Source organism: Arachis stenosperma, chromosome 1, assembly GCF_014773155.1.
Source record: "Arachis stenosperma cultivar V10309 chromosome 1, arast.V10309.gnm1.PFL2, whole genome shotgun sequence".
NCBI lineage: Eukaryota > Viridiplantae > Streptophyta > Magnoliopsida > Fabales > Fabaceae > Arachis > Arachis stenosperma.
Genome location: NC_080377.1, coordinates 3,450,479 through 3,462,725, shown reverse-complemented (window position 1 = coordinate 3,462,725; position 12,247 = coordinate 3,450,479). Strand labels below are relative to the sequence as shown.

The 12,247-nt window shown below is 33.3% G+C and overlaps 1 pseudogene; it reads left to right on the top strand.

Moving 5' to 3' along the window:
- Window positions 1-531: 531 nt before the first annotated feature.
- On the top strand, window positions 532-7,439 carry LOC130973798 (CBS domain-containing protein CBSX3, mitochondrial-like; annotated as a pseudogene).
- The last annotated feature ends 4,808 nt before the right edge of the window (window positions 7,440-12,247 follow it).

Below are 12,247 nucleotides of genomic sequence, written 5' to 3'. Positions count from 1 at the left end.
AAAAGAAAGGTAACTTTTAGGAATTAGATTTGTATTTACCATATTTATTTTTGGGTTAAATAATTAAATTATTTTTTTATCCCTCTATAAATTAGCAATTTTATAGAGTGAAATTGGTTTCTATTAATCATCACCAACTGTAGTCTTATTTTTTCCTGAACTAATAGCTTTCATTTTTGGCCTCAAGAAGCAGTTAATTGAAAACATAGTCCTACATCTTGCTAAACTTATGGTAAGTTTTTTAAATTTCTGAAGTCTTTACATTTTTTAACAGTGTTTATTTATATGTATTCTTATGACACTGTGTATTTATATTCTTATTAAACTTTAAGTTTTGCTGTTCATAGCGACGAACAAAACACGGAGCAGAGTTCTAAGAAATTGTGTTTTGCTTTTCTTATTATATATTTTTCCACAGCTAAATATTTTTTCTTTATTTTTAAGAGTGAAGAAAAAGGAAATATTTTAATAGCTATATTGAGTTCAGCTATTTCTTCAACTGCAGGTCTTCTTGCGGAAGGGAAAAGAATCGGCCAAGGCGGAAGAAGCATGGACTCTCGGTAGGTATACTTTTTCTTTGAGAAATCATTTTTGGCAAAAGAATGTATGATTTCTTTCAGAAATGGTATAAGTACAGTTTGTAAATCAGAATGTAATATTTCTTTCTATTTGATGAATACCTTTCTGTCTTCATATTTCTATATTTGCACAGGTGTTTTCAATCTTTGAATACTTTGGCATATCTGTTAATGTGTAGCTAGCAGTACAGTTAGTATTTCTTTGATGTTGGAACAAAGCTTTGGAGAAGAGAACTAATTCAACAGGTGAGACACAGTGACCTTCAACATTATATTCTGTTGTTGAGTTACTTTCAATAAATTGTTGAAGAGCAGAAAAGTAGATTATGTTATTGAAGACCTGGAAAAAAATGTTGTGATGAATGTGTTGATTTTGTTATTAACTATGCTTTTTTTTGGGACTAATATTTTCAGTCTTAGGCTTTCGTGTGGTTTGAATTATTACATAATATTAATTATTTTCTGTTGATATTTAGTCCTTCATATGTTGATTTAGTTCAAAGTATTGCTTTTGAATTATTTTCTATTGATTAAAACAATTATCATATTAAATGAATCATAGATTTAAAACAATTATCAGACTAAAATCCACCATGTCTTCTCTTTCTAATTCCTCTAAAGTTGACCCTTCTCAAGATTTAGTTGTATACAACTTTTGATGGGATAGGTGTTTATTGACTTGAACTCTTCCTAATTTCTTGGCTAGCAATGATTATGAATTGATTTTGTGTCAATTTCATCTTTTGGTTACTTTATTTGGAAATATTTTTTGTGTGTTAGTTCATTGGAATTAAGAGGTAACCCTGTTTTATTAACGTGTGGTCAGTTGAGTTTGAAGTGTCTATTAACGTTTCAAACCAATTTATGAGATTTGACAATGATATGTAACTATCTTTTTGTTATTCGACTATATCCAAATTCCTTTTGTAAGTCACTATATGTTGTGATTATTAAAAATGATCATACCCTTTTGAACTTATTCAATTCATAAACTAATGGCTATGGCTTTGATGAAATAATTTGTTTGACAGTTTTTGAATGGTGTTCATCGTGCCTCCATCCCAAGGAAGCTATGTTCAGGTGAGTTTTTGTGAAAATTTTCCCTCTATTTTCATTTTAAAAGCTTACATAATTGCTCATATCTCCAATTGGTATTGGTTAAAAATACTCTGTTGTGTGTTATGCAAGTTGACATAACTTTTGTGTCATTTCTCTGATACAAATGCTTTAAAATTACAAGACTACCTTTGTGAGGAATGGAAAATAATCTTATTGTTTATCCATTCTTAGAAATAGTCTTTATGTCATTATTATTTACTTAGAACTGTCTTTATTAGAATTGATTATGCTGATTCACTTCATGTTTTGCCTACTTTAATTGTTTGATCTTTGTTCCTATTTTATTTTAGTTGTTGTGTGTTATTGTATTTTTATCATCATTAAAAATTTAATTAACTCTCCGTTTAACTTCATAGAAGTTATATAAAATTAGCTACAACACAATATTTACATTTACAAAACTTGAATGGAAGGTTTTATTTATTTATGTAGTTAAGAATTAAGGTAATAATTTTATCTCTTAAAAACTTGCATGTTCTTGCACATTTCCAATTTTTTGTGTAATATTCATTTCACGTGGGACCATTATGAATGTTTAAGGAATCCGTGATGCTTGGTTTTAGTTTTGAAACATGGAAAGAATGTAATAGGCTTATATATACTTATATGATTCTGTTATGCACGTGTAAATCAATCAATTCTTATGTGTGTAATTCTTATTTCTTTTCTCATCAGATCTCTTTCGTATGTATAATTTTATTCTTTTTAAATTCAACGATCGTTTCTTTCTTTCACTCATTCATTATATTTGATGAGGATTGAATTTATAACTCTCGTCTCCCTGTTGTTCTGTCTAATACATTTTTTTATTCTTATTTCTAGCGTCACGATATAAGATCTGAAGCGTTTATTTGGTTAAGGTTAAGAAAATAAAATGGATGTTAGTGTTTAGACTTTAGACTATTGCATAAAGCTTAAACAGCTGAAAATATTGAAATGACAAAGCATTAAGGGGTACGCTATGATCTGTCTGTATCATAGTTACATTCTAGTACGGGAATGGTTGTAAAATATTATCTGGAAAATATACATATGGCATTACGGTACACAGATAAATTGGTATGCAATATGCTACCTAATTGGTGAATTGGTTGCGTTTGTTTATTGTCTTTCAAATACATGGACACAGACACAAATACACAAAGAGACATATACACAGAGATACACAAATTTTTTATTATGTTTGGTGATATTGGACAAGACACACAATATAAACTAAATATCAATTTTACCCTTATATTATCACCAATGGAATAAGGATAAGAGTAAATTACTAAGGATAAAAGAGTAAATATTTGTGTCTCATCTTTTTTTAAGGACACCAAATACATGTATTTTGGTGTATGTTTGTGTGTCATCGTGTCTTTCGAAAATCTGTGTCTTAGCAAATAAACGATGGACGTATACCACCGTGTCTATGTATTAGTGTCTGTGTCTCATCAAACAAACGCAGCATATGTAACTCTCTTGTGTTTTCTTCGCAGTTGGAAGAAAATGCTAAGAGGATTCCGTGCGATTTCATCTCTTGGGAACATTGTCAAGAGTGCAATTCTGCAAAAAATCTGCATGGTGAATTCCCCTCAATTGCATCCTGGTGTGTTTACACGGTTCAGGTCCTATGCTTCTCCAGCACGCATGGAGGAGCATGGCTTTGAAGGCACCACAATTTCTAACATCCTTGGAGGCAAAGGGCAAAAGTGCAAATGGCTCTTGGCTGTGGTGCACGACGAACGACTCTGTTTACGATGCTGTTCAATCGGTACATGAATCCGATCCTCATTGTAATTGTTACTGATATCTGGAATATGTAAGGGGCTAGTGTTTTTTAACTAAATTTTACATTTGTTGCAGATGACCCAGCACAATGTGGGAGCATTGGTTGTTGTGAGACCTGATAAACAAGTCAATTGGAAAATGAAGTTATTGTTTGAGTGATTAAATTGTGACTGTTAATGCACTAAGAAAAATTCATATAAATTATGGAAAATGAAGCTGGATTTTAGGAGCAAACATATAAAGGGAGGACGATGGATCTGTTTGGTTTTACAAAATGATTTTTTATTGTTTTCAATAGTAATAGAAAAATATCATCCTGTTTTTGTTTTATATCACATTTTCTTCAGGACTTCATGCAAGAAATGGCTCATAAAATGAGACAAAATCTGTTAAACCTATATGGAAACAATTTAGACTTTGTAAATAATGTTGAAAAGACAAAAAAGCAGAAAAGTACTTTCTGAACCATTGCTTTCTCCTGTATAGCTATCTAAGGGTGTGTTTGGCAATCACGTTGAAAGAGAAAAAGCACGTTACAGCTTCTTGAACGTTTCTATTTTTTGTTTGGCTAAGTTTTCTATCTATAAACGCAGAAGTGATTTTAGTTACAAAACCACGTTTACAAGAAGCAAGAATTTCTGCTTCTGTGCTGCACTAACTGGCTTTTAGCCATTGACATTTAACTTTTATTTTTTTTACCAACTTTATCCTTTATACATATTATTATATTACTTATAAAATTCTTATTATTTCTCTTTACATGAGCTCTTTTTTTCTATTATTTATTATTTATATTTTTTACTAATTTTTATTTGACATTATATATTTTTATAATAGTAATTTTTATGCATTATATTATTATTATCTTTTTATAATATAATTTATTGATCTCATTAAGTAAAATAAATTAAACAAAAAATTAACCATAAATAATAATAATAGTAAAAAATTATAGCGTACTAAAAAAGAGTACTAAAAATACTAAAAATATGCTATATAAAAACATATATGAAAAAAATATAAAAAATTAAATATATATAAAAAAATAACATTATAATTTAATGTCATGCCCTTTTTAGTAATTATCTATTTAAAAGTGATTTTAACTAATATTATCCAAACAATATTTATTTTATCAAATCAATTTTAGTATAGAGTTGCCAAACATAAATCATGTTAACACAAACTTACTTCTACCCAAAATCAATTTTATAAAATCACTTTTATTCAAACTCCAGTTTGTCCAACCACAATCCAAACACACACTAAGCCTTCTAACTTCCTGAAAAGCTAGTTGTTAAGTGGAAAAAATCACATCTTAAAGAGCTAGTTGTTAAATGGGAAGTACCACTTCTTAAATACAACATCAAGCATTCTATATTATCCAATGTGAGACTATGGACACTCAATAATACCCAAGTCACTAAGACTGCGTTTGTTTAGGCTCCATTTGGTTGATGTATATGATGAGATATAGACACAAAGACACAGACATTAAAGACATGGATATAAAATATTTGTGTCTATGTATTGTATTTGGCAAAAATAAGGAACAAGACATACATATTTAAAAAAGACTGAATTACCCTTTATTCAACTACAAGTTTTATCACCATCAATGTATACCCATTACTCCAAACACTACATATCATCACCATTAAATTTTTATTTTTTCTAATATTTTTTATTTCTTTTAATATCATCTTAAATTATCATTTAAATATTAAATATATAATTTTTCTTGAAAAAAATAGAAAACTAAAGCTTGAAATTTATTAAAGATTAATCAAAATTTAAATAAATAAAAAAAATTAAATGTACAATTTTTTTCTTGAAGAAAATAGAAGGATAAATTTGGTTGTAGAATTTAAAAGAAGAAGAGAAAAAAGAAAGGTTTGGAGAGATAAGAGGACAAATTTTAAAAACTTAATAAGGGTAAAAGAGTAAAAAATCAATGTCTCACAAGTTGTGTCTCAGTGCCTCGCCAAATTGGAGGTACACACATTTAGTATCTCCGTATCCTCCCGTGTCCTTCGAAGATCTGTATCTCACCAAACCAAACAGCAGACATGTGTTACCGTGTCCATGTCTTAATAAGACATGGACATCAACCAAACACTATCTTATAGACACAGAATACTGAGACATAGACACCGAGAGACAAAATTGTGTGTGGCACATAGACATGAACCAGAGACATTGTGTCCTAAAATACTGGATTAATGTATTTTGTGTCCTTTTCTGATAAAAAGGATACAGAGACATTGAACGGAGATATTTTTTATTATTATGACTATTAATTTTTCACAATTATATTTTTTATATCCTATTTTTCTTTCTAAATTTTGTGTGAAAAAAAATGAAGGTAAATTAGATTTTTTATTATTTATTCTAAATTTTTCTATTTCTGGTGTCTTGTCTTATTCTGTTCTCAAAACCAAACGCAACCTAATAGACTTTGATATGTATTTGAATGTAGACAGTTCATGTCATCCAATAATATACTACAGTAAAAGTGAATTGAAGTTGTCACTAAGTTGTTTATGTAACAAGTTCTATTATCATCTTATCCAGATTACCTCAGAAAGATTATCGTGCAGCGAAGATCATCCAAGTTAACTAAGGTTGGAGATATCATGACAGAGGAGGTATAAGTTGTTGTCCTTTATTATTTAGGGGAATATCTTTTACTTTTGGCACTTGCATTTTCTTTTAGGTGAATGTTATGGTATCTAAAAAGTTATGTCTATTTACTAAAAAGGGTTAAAAATTAATATTTAATTTAAAAGATATAAAAATACATTATTTTTAAAAATTCTAAACTTACTACAAAAAGTAAGTTAGGCAAAAATTAGGCAACAATTGATAGGCGCCATAGAATTCTCCTTTATTTTATGAATCTCGCTAAGAAGTCAATGGAATATTTGTACAATGTGTACAATGAGCTATTTATTTGGCCCAATATAAGTTAAAAAATGAACATTCAGTGTAAAATACTACTAATTTCTCAAACACAATACATCCATACTATCCAGAATAATCATCCGGATACTAAGGATAATAAACATCTAATATCGTACTGAATCGAACATCCCTAAACTCCCATTGTACACATTGTACAGATACTTCATTTACTCCCTATACTTCATTTTCTTTTATTCATTTAACACTTTTTAGAACTTTATGGATCATCTAATTAGTGATCCCCTGCCGAATCGGAATATGCATGCATTAGATTGATTTGGATGCAAGAGTTTGTGCAAACCATGAAAGCCTTCTTTATTTGTTTTCATTTAAAATGTGTAGCAACAACTATAATCGTGATTTGGTGGCTGCAGAACAAGCTCATCACAGTCACACCTGAGACTAAAGTTCCAAAGGCAATGGAACTGATGGCAGGTACTCTATGATCCTTCATGAGAAAAGTTAATGAATATAAAAAGTTATAACTTGGTTGAAAAATGCAAAACTAGAACAATATAACTAGAATTGGTGAAATAACCATAGTGCACATATTAATTTATCCAGAATAGTCAACAATCATGCATATCATTCTGGGATTTAATATTTGGCAAAAGATTTTGGTCATCTACCCCTCTAATACAAAATATTTGTCCAATTCTAGTTACACATATGAATTAAGGAAACGGTTGAAACAGTTGTAGATTTAGATTCATTTAACTGATTGTACAAGATTGTCCTCATTAATTTTTGTCTCATCCTTACTCCTTCATTTAATTGAGTTATTATTGGAAAACAATAATTAATGCCACTTAATTTTTTTTAAACCGACAACTATTTTGGTCCAAAATAAAAATGAACAATTAAGATAAGATTCATTTTCATTTCTCTTCTCCAGATAACAGAATTAGACACATTCCTGTGATCAATGATAAGGGAATGATGGGCATGGTGTCCGTCGGAGATGTGGTTCGTGCGGTGGTGAGCAAAAGAAGACCAGAATAAAGACGAGACAAAGATGTTGGGTTTTTTCTCTCCTTTGTGAGGCCCAAGCCCAACATTTTGAGGGTGTCTCTTGCACCCATTGTGCCACAATCCTAATCAGTTTTTGAGTGTCATTGAGAGTGATAGAGAGTAGCCACAAAAGAGAGAAAGAAAGGGAAAAACAGAATTTTCGTTTTTGTCCAAAGCAGCAAATTTCAAATGGCAGTTTCTCAGTTGTTCACCGTTGGATCGGCTTGAAATTTAAACTGCGTGTTCCTATCATCTTGTTCTTCATTCTGATCGGTGGAGATGTTGATTGGAGATTTGCAGTAGGAGAAATTGGTTTCGCAAGAGAGAAATTAGGTTTCCCGTTTTTACACAGAGCAGCAATCTTGGAACGGCAGCTTCTCATTCTTTCACCGTTGGATCGACGTGAAATTTGAACTGTAGATTTTTCACATTTTGTTCTTCATTCTGAACGGTGGAGATTTTAATTGGAGGTCTGCAGAGGGAGAAATTGGCTTCGACATCTGCTCTATTTTTTTGGGTATATTTCATCTTCTTGCCTATTATTTGTGAGCTTTAGTGCATTGATGTTTTGGCTGGTTATATGCACATTTTTGTGCTTTGTTTGAGACTCTCTTGTACCTCATTTGATTATAGTGGAGCTATTTCATTGGTCTGGACGACCCGTGGTTTTTACCTCTCACATTGAGGGGGTTTTCCACGTTAAAATCTCGGTGTGTTCTTGTTATTGCTTTACTTGCTATATTTGCTTGTTATAGTTGCTGCCATATTGCGTTGTGAGTGCTTCCATATTGTTCTTGTGTTGGACATTTGTGTCGTTTCCGCTGTTAGGCTCTTTCATACTGGCATCAGAGCTTGTTGGTATTTTTCTGGGCTTATGATTTTGTGAACAATGGAAGCTAATACTAATACTAGTAGGATGATCACTCTTAATGGTCTTAATTATGATTTGTGGAAGTCAAAGATGGAAGATTTGCTTTATGTCAAAAATTTTCATCAACTAGTTTTTGGTACAGAGAAGCCTAATGATAAGTCTGATGATGATTGGACTTTGTTGCATAGACAAGTCTGTGGATATATTAGGCAGTGGGTTGACGATAATGTGTTGAACCATATATTGGAGAGACACATGCTCGAACCCTTTGGATTAAGCTTGAACAGTTGTATGCTCGAAAAACTGGGAATAACAAGATGTTTTTGATCAAGCAGTTGTTGGCTTTGAAGTATACAGATGGGACATCAATGACAGATCACTTGAACAATTTCCAAGGAATTATGAATCAGTTATCTTCCATGGGTATCAAGTTTGATGAAGAGGTTCAAGGATTGTTACTTCTTGGCTCCTTACCAGACTCGTGGGAAATTCTCAGAATGTCATTGTCCAATTCTGCTCCTGATGGTGTAATCTCTATGGATCTTGCCAAGAGCAGTGTTTTGAATGAAGAGATGAGAAGAAAGTCACAAGGTACATCGACTACACATTCAGATGTTCTTGTTTCTGAGTCTAGGGGGAGAAGCAAAAGTCGAGGTCCTAAAAGAGATCAAAGCAGAAGCAAGTCTCGAGGAAAGTATAAGAATAAGTGTCATCATTGCGGTCAAAAGGGACATGTGAAGAGATTTGTTGGCAGCTAAAGAAGGAGAAAGCCAAGGCAAGTAAAGAAAAGAGCACAAATAAAGATGATGGTAACAAGGAAGACAAGGTTAATGTAACTCATGATGATTTTCTTGTTGTTGAGGAGTTTGAATCTGTTAACCTTGTTGATAATAGCACTAGTTGGGTGATTGATAGCGGTGCTTCTATTCATGTTACATCTAGGAGGGATTTGTTTACGTCCTATACTCTGGTGATTTTGGTGATGTGAAAATGGCTCATCAAGGTGTTGCAAAATGTGCTGGTGTTGGACAAGTTTGTTTAGAAACCTCCAACGGTACCAAGTTGACTTTGAAGCGTGTGAAGCATGTTCCAGATATTCGGTTGAACTTACTTTCTGTTGGTAAGTTGTGTGATGAAGACTTGAATAGCTCATTTTCTCGTGATAGCTGGAAGCTCACCAAGGGTTCCATGGTTGTTGCTAGAGGTACAAGACACTCTACTCTTTATTTAACTCAAGCAAAGATTATGAAAGATGTTGTTAATGCTGCTGAGTTTGTTGATGAAACTGATTTATGGCATAAGAGATTATGTCATATGAGTGAGAAAGGCATGAATATGTTATCCAAGAGGAATCTTTTATCTGGTTGTAAGGTTGCTTTGCAAAAGTGCAATCATTGTTTTGCTGGAAAATAAAACAGGGTCTCTTTTAAGAGCCATCCACCTTCAAGGAAGCCGGAGATACTTGACTTGGTGCATTCTGATGTATGTGGGCCGATGAAGACAAGAACACTTGGATGGTCTATCTATTTTGTAACCTTTATTGATGATCATTCTAGAAAATTATGGGTTTACACTTTGAAGACCAAAGATCAAGTTTTGAATGTGTTCAAGCAATTTCAAGCTTCTGTTGAAAGAGAAACTGGGAAGAAGTTGAAATGCATTCGTACTGACAATGGTGGTGAGTACTCAGGTCCATTTGATGCTTATTGTAAAGAGCATGGTATAAGACATCAGAAGACTCCTCCGAAGACTCCTCAGTTGAATGGCTTGGCTGAAAGGATGAACAGAACATTGGTTGAAAGAGTTAGGTGCTTGTTGTCACAATCTGGATTGGCAAAATCCTTTTGGGGTGAAGCTTTGAGCACTGTTGTTCATGTCTTGAACCGGACACCATGTTCCCTTGCAATTTGAAGTGCCAGAGAAGGTATGGTCAGGTAAAGATGTTTCTTATGATCATTTAAGAGTCTTTGGATGTAAAGCTTTTGTTCATATTCCCAAAGATGAGAGATCTAAGCTTGATGTAAAGACTAGGCAGTGTATTTTTATTGGCTATGGCATGGATGAGTTTGGTTACAGGTTTTATGATCCTGTTAACAAAAAGGTGATTCGGAGTAGAGATGTTGTCTTTGTTGAAGACCAAACATTGAAGGATGTTGATCATGCGGAGAAGCCAATGGTTCAGCCTAGTGATGATTTTTCTGAATTGGATATTACTCCCTCTATGCCTATGGTAGAAGATGGTAGAATTGAAGCTCAAAATAATGAGCATGATACAAGTGCAGGTGAAGATGGAACAGTTGATCCGATACTTGATGAAGTTGGTGATGATGATCAAGATGAAGAACCAGCTTTAGAAATTCCTGCAAATGCACTTAGAAGGTCTACAAGAGAGAGAAAGCCTTCGTCAAGGTATTCTCCACATGAGTTTGTTTTGTTGACTGATGGGGGAGAACCTGAATGCTTTGGAGAGGCTGTTGAAGATGAAAGCAAAGCTCAATGGCTTGAAGCTATGCAAGAAGAAATGAAGTCCTTGCTTGAGAATGATACCTATGAGTTGGTGAAGCTACCGAAGGGTATGCGAGTTTTGAAGAACAAATGGGTATTCAGAATCAAGAATGAAGAACGCAATTCTAAGCCTCGGTATAAGGCTAGATTGGTTGTTAGAGGTTTTAGCCAGAGAAAAGGTGTTGATTATGAGGAGATCTTTTCTCCTGTTGTGAGGATGTCATCCATTCGTGCTGTGCTTGGATTAGCAGCATCTCTTGATTTGGAGATTGAGCAAATGGATGTGAAGACCGCTTTTCTTCATGGTGATTTAGATAAGGAGATCTACATGGAGCAACCGGAGGGCTTTGTTATTAAAGGAAAGGAAAATTTTGTGTGCAAGCTTAAGAAGAGTCTTTATGGGTTGAAGCAAGCTCCAAGACAGTGGTACAAGAAGTTTGAATCTGTTATGGAGAAGCATGGTTACCGTAAGACAACTTCAGATCATTGTGTATTTGTGCAAAAATTTTCTGATGATGATTTTATCATTCTTTTGCTTTATGTGGATGATATTTTGATTGTGGGCAAGAATGCTTTGAGGATTAATGAGTTGAAGAAACAGTTGAGCAAGTTCTTTGCTATGAAGGACTTGGGTCCTGCCAAACAAATTTTGGGCATGACTATTACTCGTTATAGAGATTCCAAGAAACTTTATTTGTCACAGGAGAAGTACATAAAGAAAGTGCTTCAAAGGTTTGGCATGAATGATGCCAAATGTGTTGCTAGTTCTTTTGCTCCTCATTTTAAGTTGAGTACCAAGCAGTGTCCAACCACTGATGAGGAGAAACAAGCAATGGATGAAATTCCTTATGCCTCAGCTGTTGGAAGCTTGATGTATGCTATGGTGTGTACTAGACCAGACATTGCTCATGCGGTTGGTACTGTGAGTCGTTTTCTCTCTAATCCAGGTAAAGAACATTGGAATGCTGTTAAATGGATTATGAGATATCTCAAAGGTACAACTAACTTGAGTTTGAGTTTTGGTGGTGAGAAACCTTTGCTAGTTGGCTTTACTGATGCAGACATGGCAGGAGATATTGATTCTCGAAAGTCTACTTCAGGTTATTTGGTCAAGTTTGCAGGGGAGCTATTTCATGGCAGTCAAGGCTACAGAAGTGTGTTGCACTTCTACCACAGAGGCAGAGTTTATTGCAGCAACTGAAGCATGTAAAGAGTTGTTGTGGATGAAGAAGTTTCTTGCAGCACTTGGTTTTAAGCAAGACCGTTATGTCTTGTTGTGTGATAGCCAAAGTGCTATTCATCTTGCCAAGAATTCTACTTTTCATCCAAGATCTAAACATATCGATGTTAGGTATCATTGGATACGGGATGTGTTAGATTCCAAGTTGTTGAAACTTGAGAAAGTTCATACTGATGACAATGG